Source organism: Bombus vancouverensis, chromosome 1 (assembly GCF_051014615.1).
Source record: "Bombus vancouverensis nearcticus chromosome 1, iyBomVanc1_principal, whole genome shotgun sequence".
NCBI classification, from domain to species: domain Eukaryota; kingdom Metazoa; phylum Arthropoda; class Insecta; order Hymenoptera; family Apidae; genus Bombus; species Bombus vancouverensis.
Genome location: NC_134911.1, coordinates 6,351,218 through 6,369,244, shown reverse-complemented (window position 1 = coordinate 6,369,244; position 18,027 = coordinate 6,351,218). Strand labels below are relative to the sequence as shown.

Below are 18,027 nucleotides of genomic sequence, written 5' to 3'. Positions count from 1 at the left end.
GTTCGTCGACGAGAGCGCCATCGGAGATCCGTATGCGGCCACGGGTCTATTCTCATTCCGTTGAAACGATATCCACGGCATAGTAATGAAAACCCTGTTTCGTTTCCTATGCAAAGGACCGGCGCGTACTTTTAAACGTGCCGTAATAATACCTTACTAGAAGCAATTAAGTGCAAATACAACCGATTGGGATGAACGTGCGCACCGGCGGATGCATTCAGGGGGTTAGGACGTGGAGATAGGATGGACACGGAGGAAGTGGCCCAGGAGAGGAGGGAGCGAAAAGAGGAAGGGACAGAGAGGATAGAGAGAGGAAGGCAGATCGGAAATTGCTTCGAGCATGCTCGCTCGCAATAATACCACGCCTGGCTATGTGTGTGTGTGTGTATATGTATGTGCACGTGTGTATACCACGAGTCTGGCCCTCTATGTGTAACTACACGTACATACGTGCATATCCGATGTGTAGCTATAGGTATTTGCGTATCTATATATATATATGTATAGGCATACCAATACCAGAATACGGTAAGAACAAAGCCGACGGCAAATGACAGCAGTAATTTTCGCAAACTGTTGTGGGATGCGCGCTGTGGCATTCAAGAATACCGTGGCGTCGTTGCCGCTCTTCGAAATGGTACTACTTTTCCTTTTCTCTTACATACATTCTTTCTTTGACGCCTTCATCTCTCACGCTGATGATCCTCACAACTTACAGGTTTCTTTTCTGGCGGCGTGGTTTCGCTTTTTGATACCACGGTCGATAAGTGGCAGACGCTTGAAGACTTAAGAAGAATTTTATTGATGATTTAACGAGCTTAATTTGGTAGTATCTGACAGTTTAATTTGAGTAAGAATATTCAACGTCGAAGGTAAGGAGTTCGAAAACTCGGGGAACTTCATGAAAACCAATCAGGCAGAATTAATCCGAGGGCAATGTAACGTGTCAATAGACGTGACTGGTTCTTGTAAGGATTTTTCAATTGGTTAAGTATGTATTATTTAAATCTTAACAGATCCTTTAAGGCATTTCTATTTTATTCTACGATTTATTTCTATAATCTTTTCTTAATGTTTCGCGTGAATCATTTCGCCGTCTTCCATCTCATCTGACTCTGTTTCCACGAGTTGTTCTTTGCATTCGACGACGGCACTTTGTTTCCTTTTTTCCCCTCATCGCTCTATTTCTTACTTTGTCGCTTCGTTCTCCGTCTCTATCGTGCGTTCATTTGTCACACTCGCGCTGCTAAGCCGCATACACATACGAGCACGTGTTGGTGGTACGTTGTGTACGGTAAAGCTGGATTTACGCTTCAGAAGGATCGGAATCTGTGGGAAACCGAGCGTCCAATTGACCGGCCAACTGTTACAGCACCCTTGATTCTCCATAGATTCGGATTCGAGATCAAGGCGCGAAAGCCGCGCAATGAATATCCGACCGCACATAGTCATAGGATAAAGGAAAGTCCAGAAAATTTTGCGGTGCGACGCTCGCGAACACGTCTCATTTATCCCCCTTTTTCCGTGATTGTTTGTATGCAGCGATGGTTAGCCTAAAAAAAAGCACTAGGAACCAGGAGCGTACAGAACGAGGACGATAAATTTTTCTGGTGTGCGGGAAAAACAAAGGGAACACGAACCAACGCTTTCTCCCTCTCTCTCTCTCTCTCTCCCTCTCTTTCTCTCGACGAATTTCTCCTCGTAACAACCGAACAATGAAAAAAATGCAGTAGAAAAAGAGAGAGAGGAATGAGAGACGTTTTTTAACGACGAGCCACTATGTATACCACAATCACGAATTTAAAGAAATTTCGATGAAACGACAACAATCTTGATCATCAGGGATAAAAGAAAACCCGCTGATCGTAAATATTTCGTTTCGTCTGGGAGCACGTGTGATCCATTATTCAGGTGAGCACCTCCGACAGCTTATGCTGCAATAACTAAATAATGCCGCGCATTCTTCCGCGTGCGAGCATCGTTGAGCCTGGAGAAAGCCTTAGCCCGGGGAACGCTCGTAGCATTAAGTCGTCCGATGTCGATGCCAGGCCAGCCGGCCGAGAGAGGAGAGCCTAGTATATATGCAGTGTATCTTGGCCATGCAGAAGCGCGCGCGTGCAGCTGGATGCACTCGCGTGCCGCCACGTAGCCAATCACGTAGCACCGCACAATACGCCGTGCCAGGGAATAATGCCCAATTTTACACGAGGCAAGATTGACGGCCGTATACGTCCTTATACAGGCGAGACGAAATCGGCTTAAAAGTTTCAAAACTTGCCTGAGGCTGTGGCAAGACGAGGAACCAACGGAGTACTCTCGAGGTAAAGCGAAGAAAGACAGGCAAACTTGAAAGAGACAGAGAAGGAGGCAGCAGGATCGAGAGAACGAAAAAGGGAAACCTTATTTACTTTACGTTATATAGAAAGATAGGTATACATATGTCGGTATACACGCAGAAGTACGTATCCCCTCTTGCAGGGTGGTACGGCTTCATCCATGCGTTAAATTCCTCCGGGGGATTCTTCCTCTTTCCTTGATCCTTCTCTTTCTCTTGTGCTCTGTGTTTCTCGACTGCCCTCCCCACTCTACAGCTACCCCTAACTTCTGTGCTCTTCTCAGTTCACTCGTATCCACTTGCAACAGAACAGACCACTACCGCCACCTCCTCAGGCAAGAGGTGTCTGTCTCTCTTTCACGGGTCTCAGTGCTTTTGCTTTCAGTGCAACAACTTTGATAGGGGCAACAGCTCCAGGTATTTCCGATGTATCGTTCGTAGATCGCGCGGTAGGAAGAGGAGAACGGAGGAACGAAACCGGGAAAAAGAGTTTTAATTTCTTCGGGAGCTCGCGGTCTGGCATCCGTTCGTTCTACACGTGGAAAACCGTGTAAAGGCGGAACACAGCCGAAGGGGAACGGTGAACTGGAAGAAAAGTTACGTGGTAACGTAAGTGAGGTATTGGCCGAGCTGCAATTCCGATCGGACCAATGAATTATTTTTACTGATTCGAACGTATTACCGACACAGATGGCTCCTCGCTCGAAAGTCTGCCGCGCAGAGAGGTTCTTCGGTTGGGAACGATAAATGTCGCCCGTACGGCGATTATTCTGCCAATTGCGAACACGGAGCAACCGTTGTAGCGTTGTACCGAAGAACGAATGGTATTTCGAATCGTCTTAACATTTGTCTTGCTTTTCTCCAATTTGGTACGATCATTGAAATTAATCAAATGCCAATATACATATAATGGCTACAGAAAATATTTTGCCATTTTATTGATCATGACACTTACGAAATTACTTATCAATTAATTACTTATTACTTATCAAATTATAATTACTTATCAAATAATTATTATTACTTTATCTTTTTACTACTTTTTATTTTTTATTACTTTTTATCAAATTATAATTACTTATCAAATAATAATTGATTACTTATCAAATAATAATTTAATTAGGTTCCAGTATATTAAATTTTGTATCGCTATTAAAATGAAACGTGGAAGTTGGTAGGAAAACGCTTTATTCAAAAATAAGCAAATACTTTTTGTAGCCACTATATTAAGTATAATGTGCATAGCGAATGTAAACATTTCTCTTACATAGAAAGCAAATGTTTAATCAATGATGCCATCTTATTTTATGTATTTACGTATTATTAACTAAAGCGATTACTAAAAAGCCTTCAACCATTTCTTTAAAAGGAAAGGAATAAAAGAGAGATTGCAAGATATACAATCGAGAAGGGTCGCACAGAAAGCATCCACGTGAGCCACGAACAAGTCACGAGACACGTGATGACCAGCCAATAAGATTCCACTACTATATTAAACCTTTTAGGAGCCGCTTAAGTCGCGCATAGAGTGACAAGCACCTGCCCTCGTACGACTGGATATACGAGGGGACGTCAGGTTCGTTCTCCTTTATATTCGAGCTGCTTTTTTCATTCGGCTAACTCGTTAACCTGCAGCATTCGCATATTCAAAAAGTAGAATAGTCTGTTACCTGTACTACTTTTAACGGCTCGCTGAAACACTGCTACCAAAGTAGAACAAATTTTTACTGCGATCCGTTACTTATAGTTGAATAGCAAATTTAATCCGCATGACAAACATCAAACGATTGCATTTCCAACCTTTATTCTACTGCTCGAAAATTCTCTGTGAATTAACCCAGTATAGGATATAAATACACGCACGTATGTATTTACTGTGCAGTAAATCATTTCATTAATCGATGACATATCATTCCAAATGGATGGCTTCTTAATTTTAACGTTGACTGCACTAGCTCTCTGTGACGTGTTTGACGAATACAAAACCTACACGAATAAACGGCACAGCAATGAATAATATAGCATCAAATTCCAATCAGAGAAGGTACTCGAAATGAAAAACACACTGAATAGCAACTACATATTTTGATTCTATCATCTTATTCAAAAAAAGGTTGCTATATACGTTTCGGAAAATTTTTATTCTTGAAGATCGGCCACCTTCCTTATGGCAATTTTAAACAAAATAAAATTTATGATATCTTAATTGGGATAGAAAATTTATTAGTACAACGAGCGTCTAAAATATTAAATATTCCAAGATCCATTGATATTTAAAAAATGGAATAAAGCCAAAACTAAAAACATCTATATATGGAACAAAATGGAATATACGAACGTGTTGGATCTAATAGTTAAACGTTAAAAACTGATAAAAGGCCAGTAACGAAGTGGCTTTCCTTCGTTCTTTTGTCTTCTTGTTCCTCTTTTTATGTGCAATGGCAAACGTATCTGCGCGATACGTTGGCAAAGTCAATCTCTGACGGTGCATCAAACATTATTTGATCTATGGCCTCGATTATCCGTTCCGATTTAATTCTCCGCTTTCCACGGGGCACAAAGTATTCGGCAAACAGACCTATCCCGCGAATAATCACGTTCGCGCCCAGTTCTCCCCGCCGGAACACAATTTCCCCGCCTTCGACGCAATTTAATTAAAAACCTGTATTTTTCCGTCAGGATTATCCTTGCGCTCTTTGTTTCAATTCCAAAGACTGTTCCTTTGGCGGACCGCGTATTCAGTAGTCCGAGGCAGGGAAAAAGGACCAAGACAAAGCTTTTCTCCGTGAAGACACGTACCAGCGCGCTTCTGTGCTCGCTCCGCCAAAGTTCAAATTAAACAGAGAAGCAAAGACAAAAAGGACAAGAGAAAAAGGAAGAAAAGAAAAGAAGTCACAGGGAAGTAAGAAGGAAAAAAGGAAGAGTATACAGCGGAAAGAGTTTACGTATGCACGCGTATGAATCTTTCATGCAATTTTCTTCGGTATGCATAAGTAGATACGCCTTACAACAGTTTCATAACGTTACCGATATGAATTATAAATATACAGCGCTAAGTATTAGATCACCTGGATTCGTATAAGATGCGAGCCTGGTTCACGACGTCGATAAATTAATCGTGATTCTGTACTCGCGCGAGTTGACGGTGATGATATCGTTGTGCTATCATATTCATTACGTACGTTCTACTATCGTACAATCATATTCATAAGAAGAATATATTTGCAAGAATTATCGAAAAGAACTTGTATGAATTAGAAGCGAAATTCAGCAACGATTATTTCAAATCCGCGTTGAAATTCGGTACAGCTGATGATACGAGTGGTAGAATTGATTAAAACAATGACCAAGATGTATAGCGGATATAAATAATGGAATTATTCGATGAAATATTGATTTTTAGAATGAGAAACGCGACTTGTATTGGGTTTCGTCAATACCACCTAATGACAAAATTCGCAATCACTTAGTTGCCAATCCAATATCTTTCCACCGTGATTCTCACTTATGAACGACGGCGTATACATCCAAGAAATTCGATTGAAAAAGCTGCTTCTTGCGCGAAGGAACTATTTGTCCAGTTCCCACGTCCGCGACAATCCTAACCAGGAGAGATAGATGATCCTGGTAATTACACCAGAAAATACCGTGTACGTGTGCGCGGTCACTAGCTTCACGGCCACGCATGCGCACGCGCAGGATGCGTATCAGCTATACCGCGATTCCATTTACGGCGGGACGCGACTCGTTAACGCGCGTACGCTGGAACCGCGCACGAATGATAATTAGCTTGGCCCCTACAAAGCCTCGCTATGTACATCGCCTGAATCTCTCGATGCGTTCTTGTAATAAGGAGAACTAGGTGGAGTAGGAGGAAGAGGAGGTGGAGTCGAGGGAGGACGTAGAAAAGCCGTGCTCCTTTCCGTGTCGAGGTCGCCGGTCCATTCTTCTTTCAGCGTGGAAATCAGAACGAGTGTGTTTGGCGCTTCGAATTCATTTGTCTCGCAGGCAAATTGTTAACCCTTTCTTTTTTTCAGTTGCCACAGTTTCGTTACGAACCTTAGCCAACGACATCCGTTCAAACCGTATATATACGTAACCATCGGAAAAGGCAGCAGGTATTTACATTGGCGGTGGAGCGGCGGCCATGTTGGCTCGCGTGTGTACTTTATGAACGCACGATTTGTAGCTTTTGATGGTTATCAAAGCGCGCGTACACGGTTTTCCATTCGGCGGAAAATTAATTGCGATTCTCGACAGGGTAAGCTACAGCATGGTAGTCGAATAATTAACAGAGATACGGGAAATAAGCTTGTTAACAGAATCGAGACACAGGCTAGCGGATCGTGTTTCTTTTTTGTATTATCCTTCTTTTTTTTTTTTTTTTTTTTGTTGGAGAACGGTGGGAAAAAGTGAACGTCGTATAATCCCGTTGGAACATGCAGAGGGTTGGACGACGGGCTCGAAATTAATTTGTCTGTTCGCAGTATCAATTTCGAGTATCATAGCCACGATCCAAGCGGCAATATCAATTGGACTCTTCTCGTTGAACAATGCGGCACGTGGTACGAAGAGAGAGCGAGCGAGAGAGAGAGAGAAGGGGGCCTTTTAATTAGCCAGCGCGGAACAGAAGTACTCACCAGCAATAACAGAAAACTAAATGTACATCGTGCGTATATAACGCGAGTTTTTTACGATGCAGCCACGGTGGTATATCGGTTGTGTTTAAAGCGAGCCTCTGCCAACCTTTCTGCTGCGAAAGGACACTTGAAAGAATGTTCGTAAATATCGTGGAAGCATTTCGGCACGTAAAATCATAAGGCTTTGTGAACGCGCGAGTGGAGCGATGGTGCTGCCATTAAAAGCGAGCCGCCTGCGGGCGATAGGCCAAGGTATGCGACTGAACGGACAGGTGAATATCGATGAGAATCGAGAGAAGTGCGGGTGAAGCTACCCATCCATTGATAGATAAGGATGTCGATAGGGGGGAATGGGTGAGAAGCTATCGTAGAAAGCACGAGGGACGAGAAGGGAAGATCTTGAGAAAGCGTGAGAGAATATAGCAAAGAGTATGTGCGGGACGAAGAAAGGTATACGAAGAGAAATCTAGAAGTGGTAGAGAGAGAGGGTGAATAGAGGATCCCGATTATTCAGCATCGACGAGATTTGCAATCGACATTCTCTTCCTTTCGCCGCTCATTATATTGCGCCGTTCTAACCGCACGGATCTCCTCGTCGTTGTCGGTGGATTCGCTTCTTCGAAAAGGGGGTAAGCGAGGTGGAGATGGCGAGAAGAGAGAGAGAGAGAGAGAGGGGGGGCGGCGTGGAGCGAGGCAGGTGGAGAGGAGAGATGGGATGGGGAAGGAGCATCACCGCGACTGCCACACACCACTACTACCACCCCCACCAATTAACCGTCCTTTTCCTTCCAAGTCACGAAGCCGCTGGAAACAAGAGATACGCCTCGGGTACGGAGACAGAGAGTAAAGTCAGATTGCATGGTTGGCGAACGCGGTAGACACGCGGAGACTCGAGACAAATCCGTGTAATTGGTATTACACAAAGGGAAGGAAAGAAAGTTGCACGAGAGGGAGAAAGATGAATAGTGGATAAATGCAAAAGAGAAAGGGGGACTTAGATAAAACGGGAAGAAATGGTCGTTAGGTTTTGTACAAACGTCGGCTCCACATAAAGTGGCGTGTTTTCTTCCCCGATGATATTTCAAAGACACGAAACGGTTTTTAGATATTCGGTCGGTAAGATCGGAACGCCTGAAGAGCTCGCTCTCGTCGAAATCGTTGGCAGATTAATTTCTCTTCATTAGTGGGAGGGATGCCCCTCGTCGCGTAGCATCGCTCGAGCACTCAGAGGATATCGATACTTTAATAACGCTCCTCTCCACTTCACGGGTTCAGAGTTCAATTGCCTTTTTTGTCATTAATTGTTGTTTTACGATGGCGTCCGCTAGAGAGCGCTGTGAAAAGCACTCGAAACGCGTGCACCAGCAAGGGAATCCCTGGGCTTGAAGCACCGAGGCTATACACAAAATACAAAGTCAGCCTTCGTTTGATCGTTTACTTGTCGTTTTCCCATCGCTCGATGGGCAATTGTTTCGACAAACTTGGGGCGAACCGTTTTTTTCTTTGTAACCTGCCTCCTCTGGTTCCGTTGCCGCGCATACGGCCTTTCGTTTAATCCCTTCATGCAAATGCAACAGACGACTCTTTCTAAGCTGTATTTACGTGCTTTACATATTTCACCTTCCGCAAACGTTTCAACCACGGTTGGCAATCGCGTTTGGTACAGAATACGCATACAATGATTCACGATAGTATTTGGACTCTTACTCCTAGAAACCTTTTATGTAAATGTCCTATGCGTTGCACAAAACATTATGAAATTTTTTATTACAACTATATTGAGACACGACTGTCATGATTATATTCAACTCAAATATGGAACCAGTCTGAAAATATATATAGAAGTTACGAAGGTTTATTGGATACATATAGACGATACAAAAATTAGCATGGATAGCGTTTTTAAATACACAATTAGTACTAAAGGTGATTTCACTAAGTATTTTTGTGAGTTATGTTGTGAATATCTATACATTTTCAGATTCATATGAAATTTTACCAACATAATTATGACACTTGCATTTCATTATAATACTAAATTATAAATGTATTTTGCATTATACAGGATGCGTTATGCAATTGACTCTAGCTAAATCTCAAAGTCGGTGAGAGATGGAAAAAAATTGTAGAGGGAAAATTCGACTCAAATACCTTCACACTTTTTTTTTATAGAGAATAAAAGATTAAAAATGCATCGAGCTGTTAATAAAAACTTATAGAATACCATATAAAAAAAAGGAAGATTATTATCGCACTCTCCCGAAGCATCGTTACTAAAAAAAAAAAAAGCGAGTACCTGCGAACATGGATCTTACCGCACCATTCAATTTTTTCCTCTACCCTTTTTCTCTTTCCATCTTCTTTAACCGACTTCGAGATATATCCTGGCCCAATTGCGTAACGCAACCTGTATATTCGCAAAACGTCTCCATAAGCGTTTAAACGCGATCACGTACACACAGCCGATACAAAATCTGGAATCGGTGTCGAATGTCACGGAAAAACAAACTACACTTTTTCTGCGGCTCGTGTCGTCGTCGATCCCCCACGAATCTCTGCCACCGCCAATGGCATCAGGCGGCTCTACGACCAATGATAAACACTGTAGCATCGGTAGCTGGATGCCTGCTTTTTTGTCCATGTCCCCTCGCGTATTTTGCACGCTTAAAAAGTTTGAACTTCGCTTTATAACGAGCTTAAGACCTCGCGCGGTTAACGAGAAATGATTTACCACGTTCGTTGCCATATGGCAACTACCAATACATAGAGCACGTACACGAACGTATATACATACATACAGCGCGGTACAAACGATTCGTGTGTACGTTGAAGAGCAGCGACCGAATAAATCACTGCCGGCGTACAGGCCTAATATAATCGCGCCTAATAAAGTTGGCAGCCACTAAATTTTCTTAACTCGGCCCCCGATTCGACCATGTAATTCCCAAACGGGCGTGTACGCTCCATAGAATCCGAGAATTCGTCGGTTCGAATTGAAAGACGATGCGATGTTCGGGAACAGGTGGATATTCGGATGCTTGTAAATAATGTATCTTTGCTTAACCCTGTTAGTCTCCGCTTCGTCCTCGAGTTTGTATTTCTTCAAATATCTTCCCTTTTTCGCATATTTTATTCATGACAACCAGCAATATATATCATGCATTATGCATAGTAAAATTATATTCTATACTAAAACCAAACATTTGCACTTTTGAGTATGAAACCTACGCTTTTCTCTTCTCCCAATAAGCGCAATTTAAATATCGAAGCAGCTGCCTTCTTACAGCTGTTCGATTCCCAATTCTTCCCAAAAATAGAAACGACAATAAGATAATCGTTTGTCTGTAAATGAAATCCCGTTGTATGGAATTCTTCGCAAAATCCAATACCCAGATCCGAGATATCAAGATCCACCTAATCCTAACCTATATACCGATCCCTCCTAGACGATATTAATCCACTCGAAAAAGCATGAAACACTCGCATGAAGCGCTCGATAAATAAAGTGATCGTTAAAAAACCGGTGCCGACCGGTCAATAACCACACACCATCTATATCGACCTAGCCACGACATGGAGCGAAAGAAGCAGAAGTAAAAGATAGAGGGAGCAACGAGGGAAAAATTGGACTCCATAGTCGACGAATATCGACTCGCCATAAATAAATCGTTTCCCAAGCAAGAACCGCTTTTCGGGGGACAGCTTAGTTAAGGGACTGTACTCGTGTTTGGATCGAGACTAGCGCTGCCGTGTATTTACATGGGAGATTTACGGTACGCTGCTACCGATCCCTACAATGTATATTCTCGGTGCATTAACGTTCGAGCGGCAGGAGAACGTCGCCGGCAGAAGCGACTAGCTTGACCTTTGGACCCAGTTCCTTTCCCTCGGCGCTGCATCTGCAAGCAAAATCTCCCGGGGGCCCTGCGATTACGTTTTCTTTCGTTTTTCATCAATTCGACGAGCAATGCCTCTCTTAACTATAATTCGCACTATCTTTCTGTACCTCTGCTCTTCTAAAGCCTCTGCCTTCTCATCGAAGCAACGTGGAACTTTTTGCCTAACGTTGCTGAATGTTTCAAATAAAATCCAACGAGTATCGTTCTACAGAATGATGTTGAATAATTGCGTCGATAAAGACATTGCCGTCTTTATTGACCTAGATATATAATTATTGGGCTTGATTTGCCTCGATAAAGCAACTTAGGGGAAAATTTGATTTTCTTCGATGAAATGATGTAGTTAGAGGAAAAATTTGATTTCTCTTGACAAAGAAACTTAATGAGAGGGTAATTTGATTTTTCCAAATTAATTCGATCAAAGCGACATGTTTTCATAGCAACAAATTGCCCGTACGCGAATACGTTGTGAAACAGTCAACGATCTTGTATAGACAGAAGAGACATTTGTTTCTGTGACAACTTGTTACTGCAATGTTTATTTTCCTTTGATTTTTACTGCTCCGAATAAAAATAGGCAACAGACAGCAACCTTTGTTACTGGTAACAAAAATACGAGAAAACATGGAAAAATAGCGAACAGCGATAATTAATTCTTCCAAGAAACACCAGCAAAAAGTTCCGCGCTGTTGTTTCAGTGAGGACGTAGCCTTAAGTTTCTACGTTTCTCGATGGTGTTGTTGCTCTGTACCGCGAGAAGCGTTTCCGGGAGACACGCGACCTTCGTGGTCGCTGAATTTCATAGCATCATTACGCGTTCCATAGAGCGATACTATACCGAGGATGAACGGTCCTCTAACGACGCCAAGGCTCCAGCGGATATTCGACAGATAAGTTTCGTGTAGCAATTATCTTTGGAAATGTTTGGTACTAGGATGATTACCGAGAAGTCTATCTATATGTAAATGACATGTATCGAGAGAAGAGTTGCTTTACGGTCGCTTAACGAGATAAGTTGAAATATAATAATAGATACGTATATCGTTACGACACGGTGGAATTTTGAAAAATACAAATGCAATCAAAGCGAAGGAGAGGAGAGTTCGATCGTTCATCCTCCACGTCCATCGAGGCTGTTTCGGCTGATTAATTGAATAAACTCGTCCACCGGGTTTAATCTCGTCGCGGCGCGGTGTGCACTTCACAGCGTTCTTGCCGATGAAAAAAGTGACAGTCACAATATTAATATTATTCGAGCAAGATAAGCGCGCAGGGCAGCTGCTATTATGCGACGCGTACGTGTATACCAATCGTCAGCCGTCTATCGATCATCGCTATAGTCATCGACCAGCCAAGGACAATATACGAGATTTCGGATCGACAAATGATGTGTACGTACAGTGCAGGATTATCTCCGTCAAGTAAGCTTCGTCATCTTAAAATTCGATCTTTGCGCAAAATAATCACGCCCGTGTATATTACGCGACAGCACTAGTCTTTGTTAATGTACAATAACGAATAATTATGATTATATCAATGATGATACGCGTATACCAAATCTACCAAAAAATAATGGCGACCGCTTCTTTCAAAGAGTCGTCCAATTTCTCTCTTATCTTCCCTTCCTTTTTATTCGCTTTTCCAACCTATAGGATTTTTGTTTTTGTCCCTTTTCAGTAACCAAGCATTCGATGGCTATCATTATCACACTATTGCGAGATTTCTGCGTGAGAACACGCTGTTCTGAATGTAAAGGACTTCTATCAGCACTAATCACGATACGTGACCATCAAAGCCACTAGATCCCCTTGCCGGACCATCGAGTTGCAAAAAGGAAATAAAGTAAAAGCGAGCAATTAAAAGCCAACAAGTCAGTCCTCTTGTCCCCCTTTGCTTCGGGTTCCCCCCGTCTAGTCTACCCTCCTCTTGCCTACCCCTTTAAAACCTTTGCGTCATCGTCCAATCAAGGTAGCCGCGTTTCTACTGTCTACTGTTTATGTGTGTACGTGAGCGCATGCACGCATACATAGGACGCATACACGCACACACAGGATCAGCAGTGGATCCGACAGGTCTGCACGTTTGTGTATACAGTCCACCCGGGATCCTTCCCTTGTTAGGAAACATTTCAAACATTTGCCATATCACGATCGTTTCAAGGCATTTCTTGCTGACTAGAGACTAGAAAGACGTTCTTATTGAGTGATTCGCTTCTCCCTGTCTCCTCTAGTCTGTTATGGCAACTAATCTCTGCTCGGTGAATGATCAACCTAACCTTCAATCGCTTTGAAATTCGTCCGCGTTTCTCCATCGCCGGTTTCTCGTGATTTAGGTTAGGTTTGACACGCTAGTTTCTCAAGGACGTATGTTTCAATATGGACAGATTGGTCATTGAATCGATGGCATTACGAAATAGAATAAGCGAAACGGAATCAGAGTGCGACTGTATGAGATAAGAAAAAAAGAAGCGGAGACCTTCGTATGATATAGAAATCTAGGTTTAAGTGTATCAAATGCAGAGATTCTAATGAAAATCTGCTATGATGTTACAAAACAGCAAAAAGAAAGAAGATGGAACTTGTTATAAACAGATTTTCAATTTCTTTTCTTCCAATAATGCATTCCGACGAGGCATGGCCAACAATAGACACATTCTGGACGTCTACGTGAATCCACAATTCCCATGGATGATATGGCTCTCTTATGATTTCCATAGCGAGGTAGCGTTCGCCAGATACGATTCTGAAGACGCGGTTCTGGCTCATTCAAAACAGTTACACGTCGCACAAAGATGCTGATGGGAAGGCAAAAAGGCAGCAGACAGGCACCGAAGACTTCCCCGGAATACTACGGAATGCTCTTTGAAAAGGACGCTACGTTAGAAGACACATTTATGCATCTGAACGTTTCTTCTGAAAACAAGACCGACATAACCTCGAAAGCCGACAGAGGTCGAATGTAAGGTGCATCGATTGAAAATCGAAACGTCATTCTCGACGGGTTACGTGGCCGTACCGACATAAGTGAAGAGATACTGGCTTACGAAGGTATTCGAGTACTTGCCAAAGAAAACATTTACGTAAACCATTTCTGTAAAACATTTTATGACAACATTTGTAATGAATAACGTTTAGCAATTTCATTAGCGCTGTAACGAAACACGACTCTATCGGGACTACATTGCTCAAGCTTCAAACCAGGATTTATTGAGGTATTAAAACGTGTGCCCTATGTGTGTTACGCGTACATTATACACATTACGTAAAACATTTTGAAATTTTAAGACTGAAGACCGATACGAATCTGAAAGTATACACGGAAGTTACAAACAAGATACTGCAAAAGGTATATACAATAGAATACGAATAGACATTTCAAATAAGAATAATAAGCGTGGAGGATGGTGCTACTGAACAATACAGATATCATATACATATATATTTGTGACTTGTGCATCTACTTTCAGACGTGTCTCGTTTTACCGATATAATCAAGATAGCCGGCTTTCGTTACAATGTTAATAAGATCTCGATATGTTTCATACAACACGCGTAAGTTACGTAACGAAATATATTCATAAATATTATCCGCAAGTGTTCGACTACTTTCAAGAACCTGTATAGCTGTAGATAAAACCGCTAAGAATTAGCGAACCGTACACCTTCTCTGCCTCGGACGAGCACGTTTTCTCGGTAGACGCTCCTTCTTTGTACCGTATGCGTCATCCTTCACCGATTCCTCGCTGCATTTTATTTTCTCTTCCTCGTATATTTTTCTTTTTTTTTTTTTTTTTTTACAGATTATCCCATGGAGAGAGGTTTGCCCTCCCCCTCACGACGCCCGCGGTCTTCTCTCCGTTGAATATCAAACGAGGTATATACACACAGGTGAAAGTATAGAGTAAGAGAGAGATGCTCGTTGCCTTAGTCATCCTAGACGTATTGTTGGACCGTCAACGGAGTGAGAGTAGGTAGAACAATGCCGCCATGCGTCACGACGCTTGGACGTCTGCCGTGAATGCAGCTATGTGGAGAATAATTATCGTTGTTTGCACTTCGTTTTCCTGTCCGCCGTTGGGACGTTAATATTTTTCGGCCTTAATTGATGCGCCGATAATGGTGCGTGGGCACTACGGAACGGGCGCTTGTTTAGCTTGGAACCCTGGCTTGTCTCCTTCTTATACAGGGTGGCCCAGTAACGGCGATAGAATCGGCAAGAGGGCGATTTTACGTGAAAAACTAAACAAGAAATGCAGAATAACATTTTCTCGGACGGCGCTTCGTTCGTGAGAAAATGGAATTTGAAAATATGGTGGAGATGTATGAGTTTGGTAATTCCTGATTGGATACGAGTGTACGATTACGACGATAATGATAATGGGACGTTATTGTACTTGTAAAAATAGCTGGAAGATGTGAAATAACATTTGCTAAAGTCTCGTTTTAGAGAAAATGAAGTTCGAATGTGTTTAACGAAGAATTAACCTGCATGCTCTTCCACATTTAAATTCAATTTTCTCGAGAAAGAAACTCAGAATAGAGAAATCTTATTTTACGTTTCCGATCTGTTTTCTCACGTAGAATAACTTGCTTCCGAATATCTATTTCTGTTCAGTCAGGAATTAGCCAAGTTTTTCTACGCTTGATAGAATTTCAACGTTAATATATTTAACGTCATAAGAAAGCATCTTTTTCAAATATTGTATTTCTGACTTACTTATTTCCATAGAATTTAAAATACCTTGCCGATTGTACTATGATTACTGAGACGCCCTGTACAGACAAAAAGGAAGATATGTACGCACACATACACACTTGATGCTCGATTCGACGCCAATAAACCGCACAATCGACGATAATATATTCCTTCTGGCGTGTTCTCGCTCCCTTTTGTTGCGAACCTAAGACGAATGAATTTCAAACCGGGGGATGTGTCCGATGTTTGATCGTATTTACCAAGCCACTGTTCTTCTGTGTCTCCCTGCATTCATCTACTCATAAATTAAGGGGGCTTGATGTTGTAAAGTTGCGGTGGAGAATCAGCGGCATCTGACGTCTTATCCACGTAATTTATTATAGAATCTTTTGACATCGCTATGTAGCGTACGTATATATAGCGTTTCATAGATTAAAAACTTTAAGCCCAATTTCCAAATGCGTAACGAGAGATCGTTATAGGTTATATTATATTATATGTTATTTTATATAATAACGTTTCTGTTTTGTAAGACATAAAATACGATATTCTATTAAATAAAGGTTATACAGGGTGGTTGGTAACTTGGTAAAAAAATTAAAAAAAATTTTTTTTTTAATTTGTCCATCGAGACAACGATCTACAGTGAGATCCGTTATAACGAGACGCGATAAAGTGCACGCGTACCGAGCGAAAATTCAAAGTCGGTTTTCTCGAAAACAAAGCCTCAAACGAAAAATTTCTATTCTATATTTTCGACTTCTTTTTTCGCGTAGAATCACCCCCATTCCGCTTGTACCACCAGTTACCAACCACCCTGTATATTATTTCGGGTTTGTAAAAATATCGATTTTAAGACGTTCTATTTCAAAACTGACTACGAGAATATAAAGCCATTAAATCTTGATTCTTTATATTACTTTCGTCGTCTCTCTTTATATCTAACAGACTGTTCTAATATAACGGATATACCCAGCCTCCGGAGTTAAGAGGTTAATAACCATTGATAAATTTGACTGATCTTTCTTTCCATTTTACGAGTAATTATAAGTAGCCGTGTATCTTAGTGGCAAGGACCACATTAATTCGTAATTACACGGTACTTTAGACCATCAGCGGTACGGGCTAATGCTATGACTCGACGGTACGGTGAATCCCCGACGATTCACGCTGGATTAGACGGCGAACATTAAATTATTCCTCATTTCCTGAGCTATGGGGGTGATTGATCTCTGATGACCTTGAAATTTCATTGATATTCAGTCGATCATTACATTGTCCTTATCCCTTAAACTTAAAACATTAAAAATGAAATAACATCCATTATCCACGTTTGAACATCCTAGCTTTTCAACTTATTTTATGAACCAATTGCCAGTTCTACTTCTCGTTATTCGTCATAAAATTGTTATTCGTAATTCTTACTATTTTTCAATTGCTATTTGAGAGTACGTCTAGCGCCTGACATTTCAATCTGTTTAATTGATAATTGACAGTCTTTTAATACTTGATTTTACTGAATAACGTATTCCATGCCTTCAATGAGCGCGTACGTAGAGTATTTAAAAAAAAGAGACACGTACACGAAAAGGTACTGAGCAGTACAGCAGAATTTTTATCGCGCTATATCGAGCAAGTGAGTCCTCGATAGACATGGTTTCGGTATACAAAGATTAATATCCATAAATAACGTATTTTCAATGAGGATTTGGACTTTCCAATAATATTTCCATACCAAGAACGAGAAACATCGCCATAACAGATTTCTCAATGTGACAGTACAAATTTAAGCAAACGTGAATTTGCAACATTCGCAGTCCGAAAAATTTCGTTTCATTTCGAATTCCCTTTCCGAATTCGAATTTTTAAAGTTGTTCTTTTAAAGAACCATTCGCTTCGATCACAGGGCTTAGGATGAAAGTTTGATTTTTCCGGACGCGTAAGCTCGTGCAGTCACCTCGGGAAGTATCTTTCGGGTTCCTGATAAATTGAACGCCTCTGCATTTCGATCACGCGCATCAAACGAGGACGACACTCCCGCCCCCCCCCCTCTACCACCATTCGCCCGCCACTTCATTGGCCAGTATCCCTTCCCCCACTCCTTCTCGCCCCTTTTCATTCTTCGCGACAGCAGCTCGTTTTTATGAAAATTTATTGAAATATTAAATTCGACCGCCCGCGACTGTACGATCGCGATAAATAATTCATGAAATGCAAGCGGGACAATCAATAAACTTCGCGAGGCACACGATGTTCAAAAATCCATCCATCTACTCCGTCGCGTTCTATCTGAGCCACCTTGCGCCACTAATTTACCGACTGATAATATTAGTGAATCGGCAAGTTACAGGATATAGGTTATAACTTACATAATTTTACAAGTTTGCGTTGAATCGAAGAGTAGAGTTATAGTTAGTTAAGAGTAGAGTTAGTGGAGACACTAGCACAATCTCCTACT

The 18,027-nt window shown here is 41.7% G+C and overlaps 1 protein-coding gene and 1 long non-coding RNA gene across 9 annotated transcripts in view; one reads left to right on the top strand and one right to left on the bottom strand.

Moving 5' to 3' along the window:
- The window catches only part of LOC117160721 (uncharacterized), a 124,880-nt gene that overhangs the window by 58,449 nt on the left and 48,404 nt on the right, over nucleotides 1-18,027 (bottom strand). The gene's annotated exons all lie outside the window — the stretch shown is intronic.
- On the top strand, nucleotides 724-10,166 carry LOC117160727 (uncharacterized). Of its 2 annotated transcripts, none has more exons than XR_013058248.1 (5): nucleotides 724-2,321; nucleotides 2,721-2,944; nucleotides 3,026-3,159; nucleotides 3,705-3,911; nucleotides 5,049-10,166. It is a non-coding gene; the product is annotated as an uncharacterized LOC117160727 (long non-coding RNA). The 2 variants fall into 2 exon arrangements; XR_013058249.1 differs by having other exon boundaries at nucleotides 2,721-2,953.